The sequence below is a fragment of the Dipteris shenzhenensis genome, chromosome 1 (genome assembly GCF_047967505.1).
Source record: "Dipteris shenzhenensis isolate YYH24624 ecotype China chromosome 1, Dip_SZ_1.0, whole genome shotgun sequence".
Classification (NCBI taxonomy): Eukaryota; Viridiplantae; Streptophyta; class Polypodiopsida; order Gleicheniales; family Dipteridaceae; genus Dipteris; species Dipteris shenzhenensis.
Genome location: NC_141596.1, coordinates 47,958,187 through 47,974,409, shown reverse-complemented (window position 1 = coordinate 47,974,409; position 16,223 = coordinate 47,958,187). Strand labels below are relative to the sequence as shown.

The following is a 16,223-nucleotide window of genomic DNA, read 5'->3' as shown; positions in this document are numbered from 1 at the left end:
ATAAGGAGCTTACCTTATTAGGATCAGAGACCTGGAAAACTATTAAGAGGTGGTACTGTGCCCAACCAAGAATGTTGAGGAGGTGCAACACGAAGTTGGAAACCAAGCCAAGGAAAACTCATCCTGTGTGGGATTTGTTTCACAAGGGAGCAAACAGCCATCTCAGCAACCATCAGAGAAGGTTGAAACCCATTCACAGTACTCAGCATGAGGGTGATGGGACTGAAAGTGGGAGGGTCTCCAAATGAAGATGCAACCCTTTCGTTGAGACACCAATTATCAATAATTCTTGAAAGTCTGTGAAAGACTCAAACAAGGATCAGGCAATCACAATAAAAAACGCAGATGCAAGCTTGCAATGCTGTCAACATTAAGAAATCACAGGCATGGAGTATTACAGATGGAGCACAAGCATGCCAAAAAGGTTAAACACCAAAAGAAAAGAGAAGTGAACAATCAAATGGAAAAGTCACCATTCCAGACAAGAGGGCAAATACGGGTGCAATGCCTTTTTGAGGCCAACAAGAAGTTGTATGATCATTGCAAGCTTGTCAGTGACTTGCTTCCACAAAGCTCCTAGGAGCATCAGAAGTGCACCCACATGAAATGATTCTTGACAGTGCTTGCGGATGATACAACTGTATCTCTTGAGACTTCTGTCGGGAACCTGCATCTTTCAGGGCAGCTCACGAGACCATCTGTCTGGTTGTAGGAGCATCTATTAACTGGCACAAACCACAGGATTTTGGGTCAGTGATGTGGACACACTGATTTGGGGGCTTGAACACAAGGGACAGTACAGGTAAATGCCGCCACAACCCCCCCCCCCCCTCAAAAAAAACAAAACACTTTTGTGAAAGAAAGGTTAAGCATAAGGTAAATACAAAAAAAACAAGGAGTATCTCCTGTGAACAACAACATTCCATACGGTGAAAATGAGAAAATCCCAATTAGGAGTCTTAAAATGCAATGAGGGGTATGTGGGTGTGTGTGAAAAGAGGAATCCTCCACGGCCCCACGCCCTCATGATAGGTGCTCTCCTAGGTCGAGAAGACAGGGGTTGGTGATAGTAGTACATATTTAGGGCACTCACATTTAACCAATGTGTAAGGGATATCGTAATCTGACACATCAGGTGCAAAAGCCTTCCCTCCTATGAAATCGCCTGCAGTTCCCAACCCATTGTTCTTCATCTTGCCCTTTTATCTGGTGAGCCAAGGCCGAAACCATCCCATAGTAGGGGTAATTGACAGGAGTTGGTGATAAGTACGTATTTAGGGCACTCTCATTTAACCAATGTGTAAAGGATATCTGAACTTGACACATCAGGTGCAAAGACTTCCCTCCTCCCATGAAATCACCTTTGGCTCCCAACCCATCGTTCTTCATGGTTGCCCTTTTATCTGGTAAGCCAAGGCTGAAACTATTAACTTGGTCAACCACCTACTTACTTGGACAAGGCACTCAAAATTGGAGGATTACCAAAGTTCGAGCAACTGCGTTCGAGCGAGGTGAAGGTTCGAGCGAACATGGCTATTTATTTCCACATTTCAATGCAAATATTTATGTTGCAAAAGTGTCATTTGACTTTGAATAAAATATGTTCTTACATAGAAATAAAACGGCACCCTTATAATTTGGAAAATGAAAAAATTATTTCTTAGCATTCAAAAAAAAAGAAAGGTAGCAATGTCCTCAATAGAGCAATTCAATTTATGATATATTCAATACTTTCTTAAAGATAGGAAACAGGAAACCTTTAAGCATCTAACTAATACTACAAGCATAAATTTCTAACAAGTCTAACAGCATCGGCCAAATAACATTAATTAAGTAGCATTATCCAAAATAGCTTGAGCATACAATATGCTTCCATAAGTTCCCAAAGATAATCCAAAGCTTCCCCAAATACATTCCGAAGCCGCTTGAGAGCTTAATATACTTGTATATGTCCCAAATTGACACAATAGATATGCCAAGTGTACAAAATGGTTTTTCAAAGATAAACCCAATCTCAAAAATCAACCAAGCATGTGGCAAACAGTTGCTTGGTTTCCTTAACAACTACAAAGGTAAGCTTATACAAAATAGTCCCAAAGTTCAACCAAGTGGATGTGACACACTTGGCTGGTTTCTGCGAGAACTAAGAGCTTGAAACAATTCAACTTTTGTAAGAGCTGCCTGGTGCATAAACTGATGCACTTTGTCACTCAATTGCAAAACACCAATGAAGACAAAGTACATATGTTTGCATGGAATATACATCCCTTTCTTTGCATCTCGTTGAATGAAGTCCTTGCAAGAACACCGTGGAAACTTTGATATTGTCACGGTGTAAGTAAGGCCCTTTGCAATAGAACTTTCTGTTCGCACATGGAACAGATGCATTTCATTAGGACAGATAATTTTCTCTTGCACCACTTCTGCAATCAAACATTGAGCTTTTTGAATCCTGTCTTGAAACTCCTTACTTAGCTTGGATCTCCATCTCACTATCCTGTTATCCCTTCTACTGGCCCGATCGTGACTCAATGGTGTTGTAGTCCTCTGTAAGTTAGGTCCTTGCACATGAAAACTCTCATCCTCCTCAAGCACAAAACCTGCCTCCTTCAATTGATCCTTTTCATGTTGCTTTATGGAAGTCCCGACGGTCACCTTCCACACCCCTGGGGAGTGGCCAGGCACACCAAGTATAGACTGATCAACACACCACGTATGGGCAACAGAGGTATTGCAAAACCACACAAACTGTTCTTTGATACCATTAGGATGTTGTCTTCTCCCCTTGAAGCAAGGTGCAGGTACACCCTCAGTTGCACTTCGACCCAATGTATTTATGAGTGCTCCACAACGAGACTTAGATTCAGAAATGAATCCAAAGCATGTCACCACACTTCTTGGCTCTGTTCTTCTGATAACCCAATTTGTCTCATGCACAACACTCTCCTTGCAGCTAATATCATATCCATTTACAATTCTATTGGGAGGTCTCCTCCCTCCCATTGGTTGCTTAGTAGAGACATAAATATACTCTGGCCTATGACTGTCATGTTCCTTAATTGTAGTTGGAGTGGCAGAACCTCTTCTCCTTCTAATTTGAGTTTTCTCCATTGTGGGCCTTTTCATTTCAGGTGTGTGAAGGCCAGCCTCTTCCATAACACCATGGGCAACATCAACAAGTCTCTTTGTTGACACATTGCCAGAATCCCAAATCAAAATCCTCTCCCTCAGCTTCTCCAATGCAGGTCCTGTTCCCAAGTGTTTGCCTTCCATGTAAGCTTTGTAGTGTGCACTTTGAAGCACAGACATTGCCAAATCTGTTGCGGTGGCCTCATATAGGCTTATGTATTTAGCATACCCATGAGCAGCCCTCATGCTAGAGTGCTTGGTCTCAGCTAAATTCACAGACGGCACAAATCCAGTGTCCTTATGTTGTTGCATGAATGAACCTCCCCACTGGGAAACCCGCACATCCCACCATGCCAACCATGTCTCAAGGGCAGACAACTCATCCTCCTTAACATGAGTAGGTGTCCAAAATTCCTTTATTGCCTCCTTACAAATTCTTGCACTACTGTCTGATGTTGCTCTTCTCCAATTCCTACACAGATGCTTATGCTCTTCCTGAAATGGATCCCTGATGCATCTTCTAGTATGCTCTACCATGCTCATCTCCCAGTGAAAACCACATGTTCTCTCTTTACCTTCCATGACATTGTCCGGTCCACCATTATATACTGTTCTAACTCCAAGCCAATTCGCTCCCGCACCATCTGCCATGAACCCTCTGAATTCAGGCAAAGGGAATCCATTCTTCAACATTTGCTCATTCATCAGTTGCCAGAACTTTACTTGTGCACCAGCATCTTCAAGCTTAAATTCACATAATGCAATGGTGAGAAGCTCCCTGATGAAAGGGTCATACACATGGGCACCCATGGTGGACCATCCTTTCACCCGATGAACATGGTCAAAGTGCAACCATTGAAAACCCAAGTTACCACTTGGCCTCATCCTATTCACCAAGTCAAGCCCAGAACCTGGACCAATAGTTGACATCTTAAAGACATGAGGTTGTTGATTAGCTGATAGTTGTCCTGGGAAAAGGACACTTTGCAAAAAAGAGTATCTACATCGACGTTTCAACTCCAACAGTGAATCCAGGCCACAATCGAATCGTTCTGATCCATGTCTAGATGATTGCACAGCTCTTTGAAGCCTCCTCCTTTGTGACAATGGTGTTATTGTGTCAAGAACTGCATGGAAGCCAGCTTCATCCATCTCCTCAATGGCTTCCTCTTTGCCACCAAGCATCATTTCCATAACAATATCTTTGGCAACATCCACCTCGATATTTTTGCAAGAGAGTGCAGGGTTCTTTCTAGCACGGTCAGATACCATTTCATCCACTTTTCTCCATTTACCTCGACTACTTCCCTCAGCAATTGGATGCTCATGTACTCCCACATGAATGGCACATCTTGTAGTATGTTCACGATCATGTGGAATGCAGTAGTATATATAAGCTTTACATTGCGAAACACAGATAGGAATCTGACAACAATGAATGCAAAGCAAGGAACCACATTCCCTTTCAACTGGACCCACAGGACATATTTTTCTTAGTTTTCCCCTCCATTGTGTCTCATTGTAGAGACCAGTCCGTTCCATATATGGACAATCCAAATTGCAACACCTCAAGTAGCCTGTACACCTACTTATTCTAACCATCCCGTTGAATGACTCTTGCGAGCTAGTAGAGTACAATGTCCAAGCATGACCATCATTCTTTTGGTCCATTCCAAACATAGCAGACCCTTCAAGACAAGGTGGGAGCTCAAACAAAACATAACCATTATAGTTTTGTGGCAACTCTGATACTTGCTCTATAGTTTGAGCAGAGGCAAAGGCAACATGCAAAGCACTACTAAGTGGGAGCTGTTTGAGCAAGGTTATGACACTTACAGTCTCCTTACATGTCAAAACAGGTGCATGCCTTTGCTCTGTGATGATAGAAAAAACACATTCCGACTTTGCTTCTATCTTGAACCCAAGCTCTCCTTCTTCAAGCTCAATGGGTCGATGAATGACACCAACATCCTCTATTCCAATCTCCTCTTGGAGAAGAATGTTGTTGTTTTGCAGTTGAAAGAAATCTCTCAGCTCCAAAAGAGAAACCTCGCAGATACTTGTGTCATATCTAATATCCAAAGTTTGAGCTCCATGCTTGATCACAAGGAAAGATGGCATAGTTAGATACGAGTATGGATAGCAAGCGAAAAGAAATCCAAGTGGTCTAAGAGCTAGGATGACTGGCAGGAAGGAGATTCAACAGAGTATCAAAGAAGGAGACACGAATGACTAGCTAGAAGGAGATTCAGCTGAGTATCCATGAAGGAGACCCAAATGACGGGAAAGAAGGACACTCAGCTGAGCATCCAAGAAGGAGTTTCAATAGAGTATCCAAATCAATGACGCAGCAGAGTATCCAAGGTTTGGTGGCCGCCATCCAATAAATCTTTGAACAGGACACCACATAGCCGCCATCCAATAAATCTTTGAACAGGACATCTTATCATTACATGGGATGTGCGAAGATCACGTATAAATGCTCACAAGGAGGCATTACCCTAAATGATGGCAAGTCGTTGATGCTCACAAATGATGGCAGTAGCCTAAATGACGGCAAGTGAGGTGTCAACAAATTCAGCCATTCAAAACTAAACCAATCCCTTAATGATGACAAGTGAGGTGTCAACAAGTGATAGTGTTAGTTCCCTAAACCCAATCCTACACCTCTCTCCTCTCCTACACCTCCTTCCCCTCCTCTCTCCTCTCTCCTCTCCTACACCTCCTTCCCCTCCTCCTAACCATCTCCTTCGCCATCACCTCCTACATCACCAATCGACACCAAGGACAATTTACCAATATCACCAAGGACAATCTTGGCAGAGGTGATGACTCTTTGTTGTATGTTAATACTTGCATTTATGGGCATCCCACACACTTTCCTTTGCTTTGCATGTGTTCACGGGCCTTATCTCATCATCTCTCGCATCCAACAACTTCCTCCAAGCCCAAATAAAGTTGTCTCTTTGCTCGTAAATTGTTGTGACAGATTAAAGCCGCCCACGGATTCTCACTCCGCTTCCCTTCCCCGTCTCAATTCTGGCCGACCTTCGTTGCTTCGTTGCTTCGTTTGGACTGGCAAAATTGTTGATTCCAATTGTAATCTTTCGGATTCTTGTTTTGGGCGGTCGGCTTGCCTCTCGATTCAAGTTCAACAGCACATTTGAGACTCGAGAGTAGAAAGATATTGAAGAGTAGAAAGACCGATCCTTTAGGGGAGACTCTGCATGTAATTCTCGACTACACGTTTGCCGAAGATCAGCGGAGTTACAGCAACTATATATGATACATTGCTTGCGGTGTGTAAGTAGCTTGATCTTGTATCCCCCAGTAGTTGCTACAGATTCTACATTTACAAAGTTTATATTCTCATAGCTTCCTTTTGTTCTCTGCATTCCTTTGTCAACGCACGTAAGAAAAGATGAGCAGAAGCTTGGGCAGAGCAAGAAAACATTGAAGAGGTCATGCTAGAGTGCACTCAAGTTCGCGTATGAGGAAGGTAAACTTAGGTCGTTTGCTTTCAAATTCTCTGTTCTTTTCGTTTTGCTTGCACTCGCGTATGAGGAAGGTAAACTTATGTCAAATCTCTGCCTAAACCTGAGGACAAGTTCTTGCAAACAGATCCCCCAAGTTATGCTAGAGTGTACTCAAGTTCGCCTATGAGGAAGGTAAACTTAGGTCGTTTGCTTTCAAATTCTCTGTTCTTTTCGTTTTGCTTGCACTCGCGTATGAGGAAGGTAAACTTATGTCAATATCTGCCTAAACCTGAGGACAAGTTCTTGCAAACAGATCCCCCAACTGCTCATGAGAGCCCCATGAAATGGGGCAAAGCATGCTCCCAGGGGGCCGCGATATCGCGGCCCCCTGGGAGCATGCTTTGCCCCATTTCATGGGGCTGCTGGGCTTTCTCATGTTCAGTTGGTTTTACTGTCAGTACCCTTTCATGTCTCCTTGTCCTTCTTGTCTTTGGGTTTTGTTTTTCCCTTGTATGTTTTTTCGCTTCTCAGGGCATGTGGAAGGGTCCAAATCGGAAAGATAAAGTGAAGGGGAGAGTGTCCACCAATCCGGTTCTCTGATGTTGTAGCTCATCATCTCTCGATGAGGCCCAAGAAGGAAAGCAACTATGGGTACAGCATGAAGGGGGCGAGAGCAGATGCAAGAGGGAAGAGCTGTGAGGTAGAGTAGTTGCAAAGGAGAGAGCAACAGCAGGATGAGGGGGAGAGGCAGAGGGTGAGATGCATAGGGCTGGGGGTGTGAGTTGCATAGGGTTGGGGAGAGTAGCCCAGCAGCCCCATGAAATGGGGCAAAGCATGCTCCCAGGGGGCCGCGATATCGCGGCCCCCTGGGAGCATGCTTTGCCCCATTTCATGGGGCTATCATGAGTAGCAGGGTAGATGTAAAAAACCTCTGTAACCTAAGCAAGGAGGAAGAGGCCGGAGGGGTAAAGAGACCGGATGGTATGATTTCTCGCACTGGGAACTGCTGGGAGCTTCGTTCCGTTCTTCGAGGCAAAATTTTCGAGCAGGCGTAAGTCTTCAAAGCTTTGCAGTAAAATTGCAGTTTGCTTCTCCATTTCGGTCTCCAAGGCGGAAAATTTGAATCGAAAAAGCTGAGTGTCGCCTCTGCTTCTTTGCCATCCCTGCCAACCTCGCTTGAGTGTCGCCTCTGCTTCTTTGCCATCCCTGCCAACCTCGCTTGTGGTCTCCCTTCCTTCCTTCAATTGGATGCATAGCTCCCCTTGTGTACCCGTAACTTGTTGCTTTTTCAAAATGATACTGCAGTCTCAGGCTCCACAATAAGGTTCTATACGATTTTCTCCCGATTTTCTCTCAGGCTGAGCCAACTCTATTCATTCTTGCAAGAATATCAACTCAAAGGGCTATGGCTAGGAAGGATTACAGGAGGAAGACGATCATCATCATCTTCTGCAGCCTTCTGCTGCTGATGATGCTGTTGGAGAGCTCGAGGGCAGAGGTATGGCATCTCAACCAATCTTTTGCTCTGAATCAATCCAATTTTGCAGAGGAGAAGCTCAAAGCATGGCCACTAGAGAAGTATCCAGGATCGCTAGCCGTCCTCTTCATGCAAGGAGAAACAGGGGAAGGAGGGGCAGCAAAGGAAGCAGAGTCGAGACACCAAAGGTTGCGTATGCTAACTAATAACGTACCCAGGCTGTGAATGTGTGTGTGTGTGTTTTTGTGAGAGAGAGAGAGAGAGAGAGAGAGAGAGAGAGAGATTAGCAGTTCCCACCTCCACATCAAGTGCCCAACAGGTGAGCTTGAAGTTTTTAAGTGATTCTAGCCTTGCAGGTTATAGTAAAAGTTGCTGCTGGAGCTGAAGAGCTTCAAGCTTTTCAGTGACTCTCGCCCATCAAACCTGGCTGCAAAAGTGGGTTTGGGTTAATTAAGAGGACTTGCTCAAATCTGCTAAGCAGAGAGAGTGGACGCTACATCAAAGTGCCCAACAGGTGAGAATGACGGTTTTGGCAGGTTGGTGAAGAGGCCTCGCTAAAAGTTTGCACTAAGCTGACCTACCCTATCGACTGTTTGTAGACGATAAAAACTGGCTGCAAAAGTAGGTTAAGGTTAGTGAAGAAAACGGGCAGACAGCTACACATCAAGTGCCCAACAGCCGAGCTTTGAACTGTTTGAACTTTGTAACAACCGAGCTTTGAGCTATTTGTAGCCATGAAAACTAGTACGGGGATGGATAGTGAAGAGGGCTTGCTAATAAAATTTGCTGTGAGAGAGAGAGATAGAAGTAAAGTTGGAAGGTGGCAGTGGCAGTTGTCATCTCTACATCAACCAGCTCCAATTCCAGCTCAGCTTGGAGCCCTTTTTAAATAGCTGTAGCCTGTTATATATATATAGCCCATCAAATCTGTCTGCTAATAATGCTCCCCTGTTTCTGAGGTCCAGAAGGCCATTTTGATCGGCTTGGCATCACCACGTCCTCATAGAGAGAATTTTCTCGGGACTGAGAATTTTCTCTCAGAACCCCGGCTATGGCTATCATGAGCAGCCCAGCAGCCCATTTCATGGGGCCATCATGAGTAGCCCAGCAGCCCATGAAATGGGGCAAAGCATGCTCCCAGGGGGCCGCGATATGCGGCCCCCTGGGAGCATGCTTTGCCCCATTTCATGGGGCTCTCATGAGCAGTCCCATGCCCCAGAAATGGGGCATGGGACTGCTCATGAGAGCCCCAGAAATGGGGCATGGGACTGGTCATGAGAGCCCTATGAAATGGGGCAAAGCATGCTCCCAGGGGGCCGCGATATCGCGGCCCCCTGGGAGCATGCTCTGCCCTATTTCATGGGGCTCTCAAGAGCATCCCAGCATGCAGCCCCCTGCTCATGAGAGCCCCATGAAATGGGGCAGAGCATGCTCCCAAGGGGCCGCGATATCGCGGCTCCTTGGGAGCATGCTCTGCCCCATTTCATGGGGCTCTCAAGAGCATCCTAGCAGCCCATAATATGGGGCAAAGCATGCTCTTGAGAGCCCTATGGGCTGCTCATGAGAGCCCCATGAAATGGGGCAAAGCATGCTCCCAAGGGGCATGCTTTGCCCTATTTCATGGGGCTCTCAAGAGCATCCCAACATGCTGCCCCCTGCTCATGAGAGCCCCATGAAATGGGGCAGAGCAAGCTCCCAAGGGGCCACGATATCGCGGCCCCTAGGGAGCATGCTCTGCCCCATTTCATGGGGCTCTCATGAGCATCCTAGCAGCCCATAATATGGGGCAAAGCATGCTCTTGAGAGCCCTATGGGCTGCTCATGAGAGCCCCATGAAATGGGGCAAAGCATGCTCCCAGGGGGCCGCGATATCGCGGCCCCCTGGGAGCATGCTTTGCCCCATTTCATGGGGCTCTCATGAGCAGCCCTTGGGCCCATGAAATGAGGCAGCCCAGCAGCCCAGCATGCTTTGCCCCCTGGGAGCAGGCCCTCCCAGGCCATGAAATGGGGCAGCCCATGAAATGGGGAGCTAGAAGCCACTTCAAAATCTCTTTTGTTTGCTGTTTTTTGGTAAACTTAGTACATTTTAGCTACAACTATTTATATGTTAGTAAACTTTTACTAGTCTATTAACTAGTGTGAGCTGTGTATATGTTAGTTGTATGTTTGTATATTTCTTGGAGGTAAGTATATTCTAGTGGTTACGTATATGTTAGTGGACTATAACTAGTTATGATATATCTATAGTACGTATATGTTAGTGGTTATGTATATGTTAGTGGACTATAACTAGTGGTTACGTATATGTTAGTGGACTATGGGCTGCTCATGAGAGCCCCATGAAATGGGGCAAAGCATGCTCCCAGGGGGCCGCGATATCGCAGCCCCCTGGGAGCATGCTTTGCCCCATTTCATGGGGCTCTCATGAGCAGCCCTTGGGCCCATGAAATGAGGCAGCCCAGCAGCCCAGCATGCTTTGCCCCCTGGGAGCAGGCCCTCCCAGGCCATGAAATGGGGCAGCCCATGAAATGGGGAGCTAGAAGCCACTTCAAAATCTCTTTTGTTTGCTGTTTTTTGGTAAACTTAGTACATTTTAGCTACAACTATTTATATGTTAGTAAACTTTTACTAGTCTATTAACTAGTGTGAGCTGTGTATATGTTAGTTGTATGTTTGTATATTTCTTGGAGGTAAGTATATTCTAGTGGTTACGTATATGTTAGTGGACTATAACTAGTTATGATATATCTATAGTACGTATATGTTAGTGGTTATGTATATGTTAGTGGACTATAACTAGTGGTTACGTATATGTTAGTGGACTATGGGCTGCTCATGAGAGCCCCATGAAATGGGGCAAAGCATGCTCCCAGAGGACCGCGATTTTGCGGCCCCCTGGGAGCATGGTTTGCCCCATTTCATGGGGCTCTCATGAGCAGCCCATGGACCCATGAAATGAGGCAGCCCAGCAGCCCAGCATGCTTTGCCCCCTGGGAGCAGGCCATGAAATGGGGCAGCCCATGAAATGGGGAGCTAGAAGCCACTTCAAAATCTCTTTTGTTTGCTGTTTTTTGGTAAACTTAGTACATTTTAGCTACAACTAGTTATATGTTAGTAAACTTTTACTAGTCTATTAACTAGTCTGAGCTGTGTATATGTTAGTTGTATGTTTGTATATTTCTTGGAGGTAAGTATATTCTAGTGGTTACGTATATGTTAGTGGACTATAACTAGTTATACTTACATATGTAGTTATGATATATCAGACTAGTGTTAGATGTCACAATACTAACAAATCCACAATGACAAAATAGTGACTAGCCAGTAGTCTACTTACTTTACTCACATATAGTTAGTATACTTACGAATTAACATGGATGTTACTATGAGATGTTACTGGTATACCCGAGTTATTATACTATGTGACTAACATAACTGAGCTTCGTGTGTGCAGATGGAAACAGGAGAAAGTGTGAGCCCTACCAAGATGAGAAGGAGGGGCAAAGAGAAATCCCGGACACCACCTAAAAAAAAGGGAGGAAAGAGGACCAGAAAGGTTCAAGAGGAACTCGAGGCGGGAGATCAAGGTGGGGATAAATCAGAGATGGATGTTCCTGCTAGCACAGAAGACATGGCAGATGTTGTGGATGATGAGATGGACTCAGTGGTGGAAGATATTTCCTTGGATCTTGTTAGTGGGGGTGATGTTATTTCAAGATGCAGGATTCTCAGTTCAGATGAGTGTCCTAGGTTGCCCTTGTGTAGACTTCTTACATATGCCAGGGTTAGGGGTTTGAGAAGTGATGTGGCTGCACTTAAAAGTGCTTTCCAGTATGAGGGATATCTCCCTGAGAAGGGTGCATTTATAGTTTCTGTTTGCACTGGGAGTGGAGAGGAGACAGAGGTTACATCAGAGATCAGACAGACTTGGTCACCAATGTGGCGAGAAGTTGAAGAAGTATTTGAGAAGGAACTTGCATTAAAGCCCGATTTGCTATACCTATCTAACAAGATGTTCTATGTGTGGGAAGGAAACCATAGAACCATGGCTTGGATGGCTGTGATTGAGGAATCATATAGAGAGACCAAAGCACGGCATATTAGGGTGATGTGCACCTTGATTGATCCACGAAAGACAACTGAAATTTCTCTTTTGGCAAGTTTGCAGCGCATGAACTCGTAAGATTTGTTTAAAAGTACTGTTTTTTTCTACTCTGCGTTCTATTTTGGGAAGAAGAACTCATAAATTTTTTCTTTGTAGATTGAATGAGCATGCTGTGATCAAGCCTAGCTTGAGGAATGTGCTCATAAATGCCAACAACATTTGTGAGTGCGATGCCCAAGCTTTCATGAACTCCTTGTCCTCACAAGAGCGCAAGGCAATTAACAATGCCAGAACCAAGGAGGTTAAGGGGAATGCTGGTTGGTACCCTTTGAGCAGAGGGTATTTGGCACGTCTTGTATTCCAGGTGATACTAATATTTCTATTCACCCTAAGATTTTATTGTTATGAAAAGCCTCATTGATTGTCTGTCAATGCTAAAAGGTGCATTTTGGTTGCTTTCATTATGTCTTGCAGGTTGAATATAACACTGATGTCAAGAGAGCTCTAGAGAGGATAAAATCTGTAGTTCCAGTAGAGGAGAGAGCAGCGGCAGAGAAGAAGGAGATAGATGCAGTGCAAAGAAAAATATCCGATCGGATGGGACGGGTAACTTCACTCTTGGTTTATGGTTCAAGTACATTGGTCAATTTAAAAAGTTTGAGAAATCATGCCCAGTAATGTTTTGTAGGTGCTCAATTGTCTTGAACCCCAACTAGGGGATGTTTGGAAAGCCAAGCTATTTTCTTTGAACTTTGATGCGGCGGAGAAGGTTATCACTCTTGAAAAGATTAAGTGCATTGCCCTTGCACCATTGAAATTGGAGAGGAAAATTCAGTACCTGTCTTTGTTGGAGGCTAGCACAATCATGCGGAATATGTATCACATGCCTCCTTCAGATATTCCATACCGAGCATAAGCCAATTGAGTCTTCTTTTTTTGTGCTATTATTTCGGCAATCATAATATTACTTCTTGTGCTTTGTTATTCCAATGCGATGGCATATTGCTATTACAGGTGGCTGGCCCGAGAAATTTTCTTGGAGAAGATTGAAACTCATGCCATTGGTGTGCTTGAGGAGCTTAAAAGCATTGGGCGGTTGTTTGCCCTACCTTCTGAGTACAGTCTTGGTCAGTATTTTGATGACATCAAATTGGAGGGAAGGAAGTGTATGTTTACCTCTTTGAAAATTAGAGAGTTTAGTGAACTCAGTGGTGTTGGGAAGGGGAAGGTAGCTACCAAGATGACAGAACTGGATCAGGCAGCTCATCGAGTCGTCTTTAGGTGAACACCTTGTCGATTCTTCCAACATGTATTCTTTTCCATTCATTGTTTGCCTCATAATTCTAACCACTGTTACCATTGGGAATTGCTCAGATATCTCTCATGTTTGAAGAATGAGGGCAAGATCGATGAGCTTCCAAGACATTGCAAGGGTTGGACAGAGATGGCCAATCCAACTACTTGTATGTATCCTAAGTCCATGCATGGACACTCACAGTGGGAGCTTGTCAATTGCCCTTGGTGGTTAGATTTTTCAGGTGGTAATGTGCTTACACGAGAGCTTGATTTGTACAAGCAATATTCTACAACAAAAAAGACCATAGAAATAAGCAAGGATCAGGATAATCCAAGAAGAACAACACGAAAAATAGAGAAGAAAGACTGCAAGGAAGGTTGGTTTATTTGGTGTGTTTGAAACATGCTACAAGGAAGGTAGGGTCAGTCAAACTAGTTGTAAACCAAAAGTATTTTGAGCTCGTTTGTCCTTTTTTTCTTGACAGACAAGGATGTGGAGAGAACACCATCTCCACCGCCTGCGGAGCCTTCTATTGATGTTGGTGATGGGATAAATGGTATTATTTCAATTCCATTAATCTTTGAGTTTTTTTATTTGAAGTGGATAAGACTTGGGATGAGCTTCTTGCATATGTTCAGCAATGGATTGTTTTTGTCAACAGGAAAAAAGATAGTGAAAGTTGTCACTCCATTTATCTTCTGTCCACCACTATCGCTAGAACATGCTATGCGTTATGGAGGGTTGGCTACGTATGAATGCTCTGTGGGAGACTACATTTTGATGGGCCAGGACTTTGCATGCGCTAGAAAAAATGATATGTATGCTAAGATCCATGAGTTCTTTTTGTCCGCACGTGACCCTTCTATGGAATACAAGAAAAAGGGGAGAAAAGTTAAATGGGCAGCAGATTTTATTTTCCTAGACTTTCCCACAGGACAGAACTTGGGTGTCAGTAATCCATTACCTTCTTGGAATATTCTTTCTGAGGACCATGTGAAGTATGGTTTGGCCACAGCAGCAGCCACCATAGGAGACAATGGATGGCTTGCCATGCTTTGTCCCATTGCAGGTGGTGTGAGATGTTAGTAGGATTCTTGATATGTATATGTGCATTTGTTAAGCTTTCCACCATGATTTGAACTAATGCAACGAATTTTCAGGCCCTTGCTTGACATGGATGGAGAGGTATGTTAAAGTCGAAGACCTTCAGATAGCAAGAAGAGTAATGGTGTTGGACAAGAATGAGTGCGGCTTCGTAAAACAATCAGGGCAGGACATGCCGGTATATGCTTCATCTACTTTTTTGAAAGTCTTTCGCAATTGAAAAAGTGAACAATGAAGCTGATTTCAATATTTTTATGTAGATTCGTACTTCCATGCTGGTATTTGCATGTCGTAATGGAGCCTCCACACCCATTTTCAAGACCGAGAGCCGTTCTCTGTTTGATATGCATGGGGTGCGAGTGAGCGATGACATGTGGACCCACTACATGCCTGAGACAGAGCGGACTCGTGGTGCCTCATCTTCCAGCTCGCAGCTTGAGGGTGCTAGGGGTGCTCTTGAGCGCTCCTTAGGATTTGTCTCTATGATTTTGGCTTTGATATGTGTGCCACGAGGTCTGGTTCTGGAGATGGGATGTGGCACATGCCCTCTCATGAGGGCATGCCAGGCTAGTGGAAGATGTTGTTATTCATTTGATGTGGATACAATCATGGTGGATACATATGTGCTGCCACTAGTGCATGCATCCCTAGCAAAGACACCTCATAGGGATGACAAGGATATGGGGGAGGATGAATATTCTTCAAATCCCACTTATAATCCCTTTGATGACTAGTGAGACACTTTGCTTTCCTATTGTCATGCTTTACATTGGCTAGTGGTACACTTTTTATATTTTGTGCTTGAAAATTACATTTTCAGAGAAGATTGTCATCCTTGAAGTTAGACGTTTGATTTTCGTTGTCATGGTGGAATGGTTGACTTGTCTTCGTTATCTTGTTACTCTGTGGTCAATGTTATGCAGTTTCAACTTACTCTCTATTAATTTTGTCCCTGTAGTGCTTTGCCTACATATGCTGAAGGAATGGCTAGAGCCATGGCGAAGGACAAGCGGTTTGATCAACTTGGAACACAATGTTCACGCATTTGTAGCCCTTTTGTAGATGATGAGTGTGAAGATAGTGGTTAAAGTGTTTTGTGAATCTTTGTGCCTTTTGGAGTATTGAGTATATTGTAGGCCCCAAAGCCATATTAGCATTGCATAATGTAAAATGACATGGATTGAATGAAAGAATGGATTTATATTGTATTAAAAGGTACTCTTCATTTTGTGTTAAAGAGTATGTTGCTGTTTTGGACTCCATTGGGAAACCCGCACTATAGAACACCATGGAGTTATAAACTTCAAATGCATATTAAGCCATTTGAGTGCATGGAAATAACCACTTGTCATGCTATGTGGTATCATTGAGATTTCTTGCTGGAATCATGTCCACCTCTCAATCATGTCCACCTCTCAATAAAATAAACTTCAAGAATGCAATCTGTTTCCATATGATCAATGTGTTAAAAGAATGAATTGGAACCATGGTTTTAAACAAAGCAAAATTCCATTTTTATGCTTCCTTTCTAAAATCCTTTAACTTTCCCTCATACAATTCGCTCATCAAACCACTGTTCGTAGTCCCACCTCATGACTCCTCTCCTTTTTCATCACAAGCATCGCTCGAACTCTA

At 44.0% G+C, this 16,223-nt stretch overlaps 1 protein-coding gene across 1 annotated transcript in view; it reads right to left on the bottom strand.

The window, feature by feature from the left end:
- LOC147905954 (alpha-mannosidase-like) overlaps positions 1-16,223 on the bottom strand; it is a 155,532-nt gene that overhangs the window by 87,381 nt on the left and 51,928 nt on the right. The window lies entirely within an intron of this gene.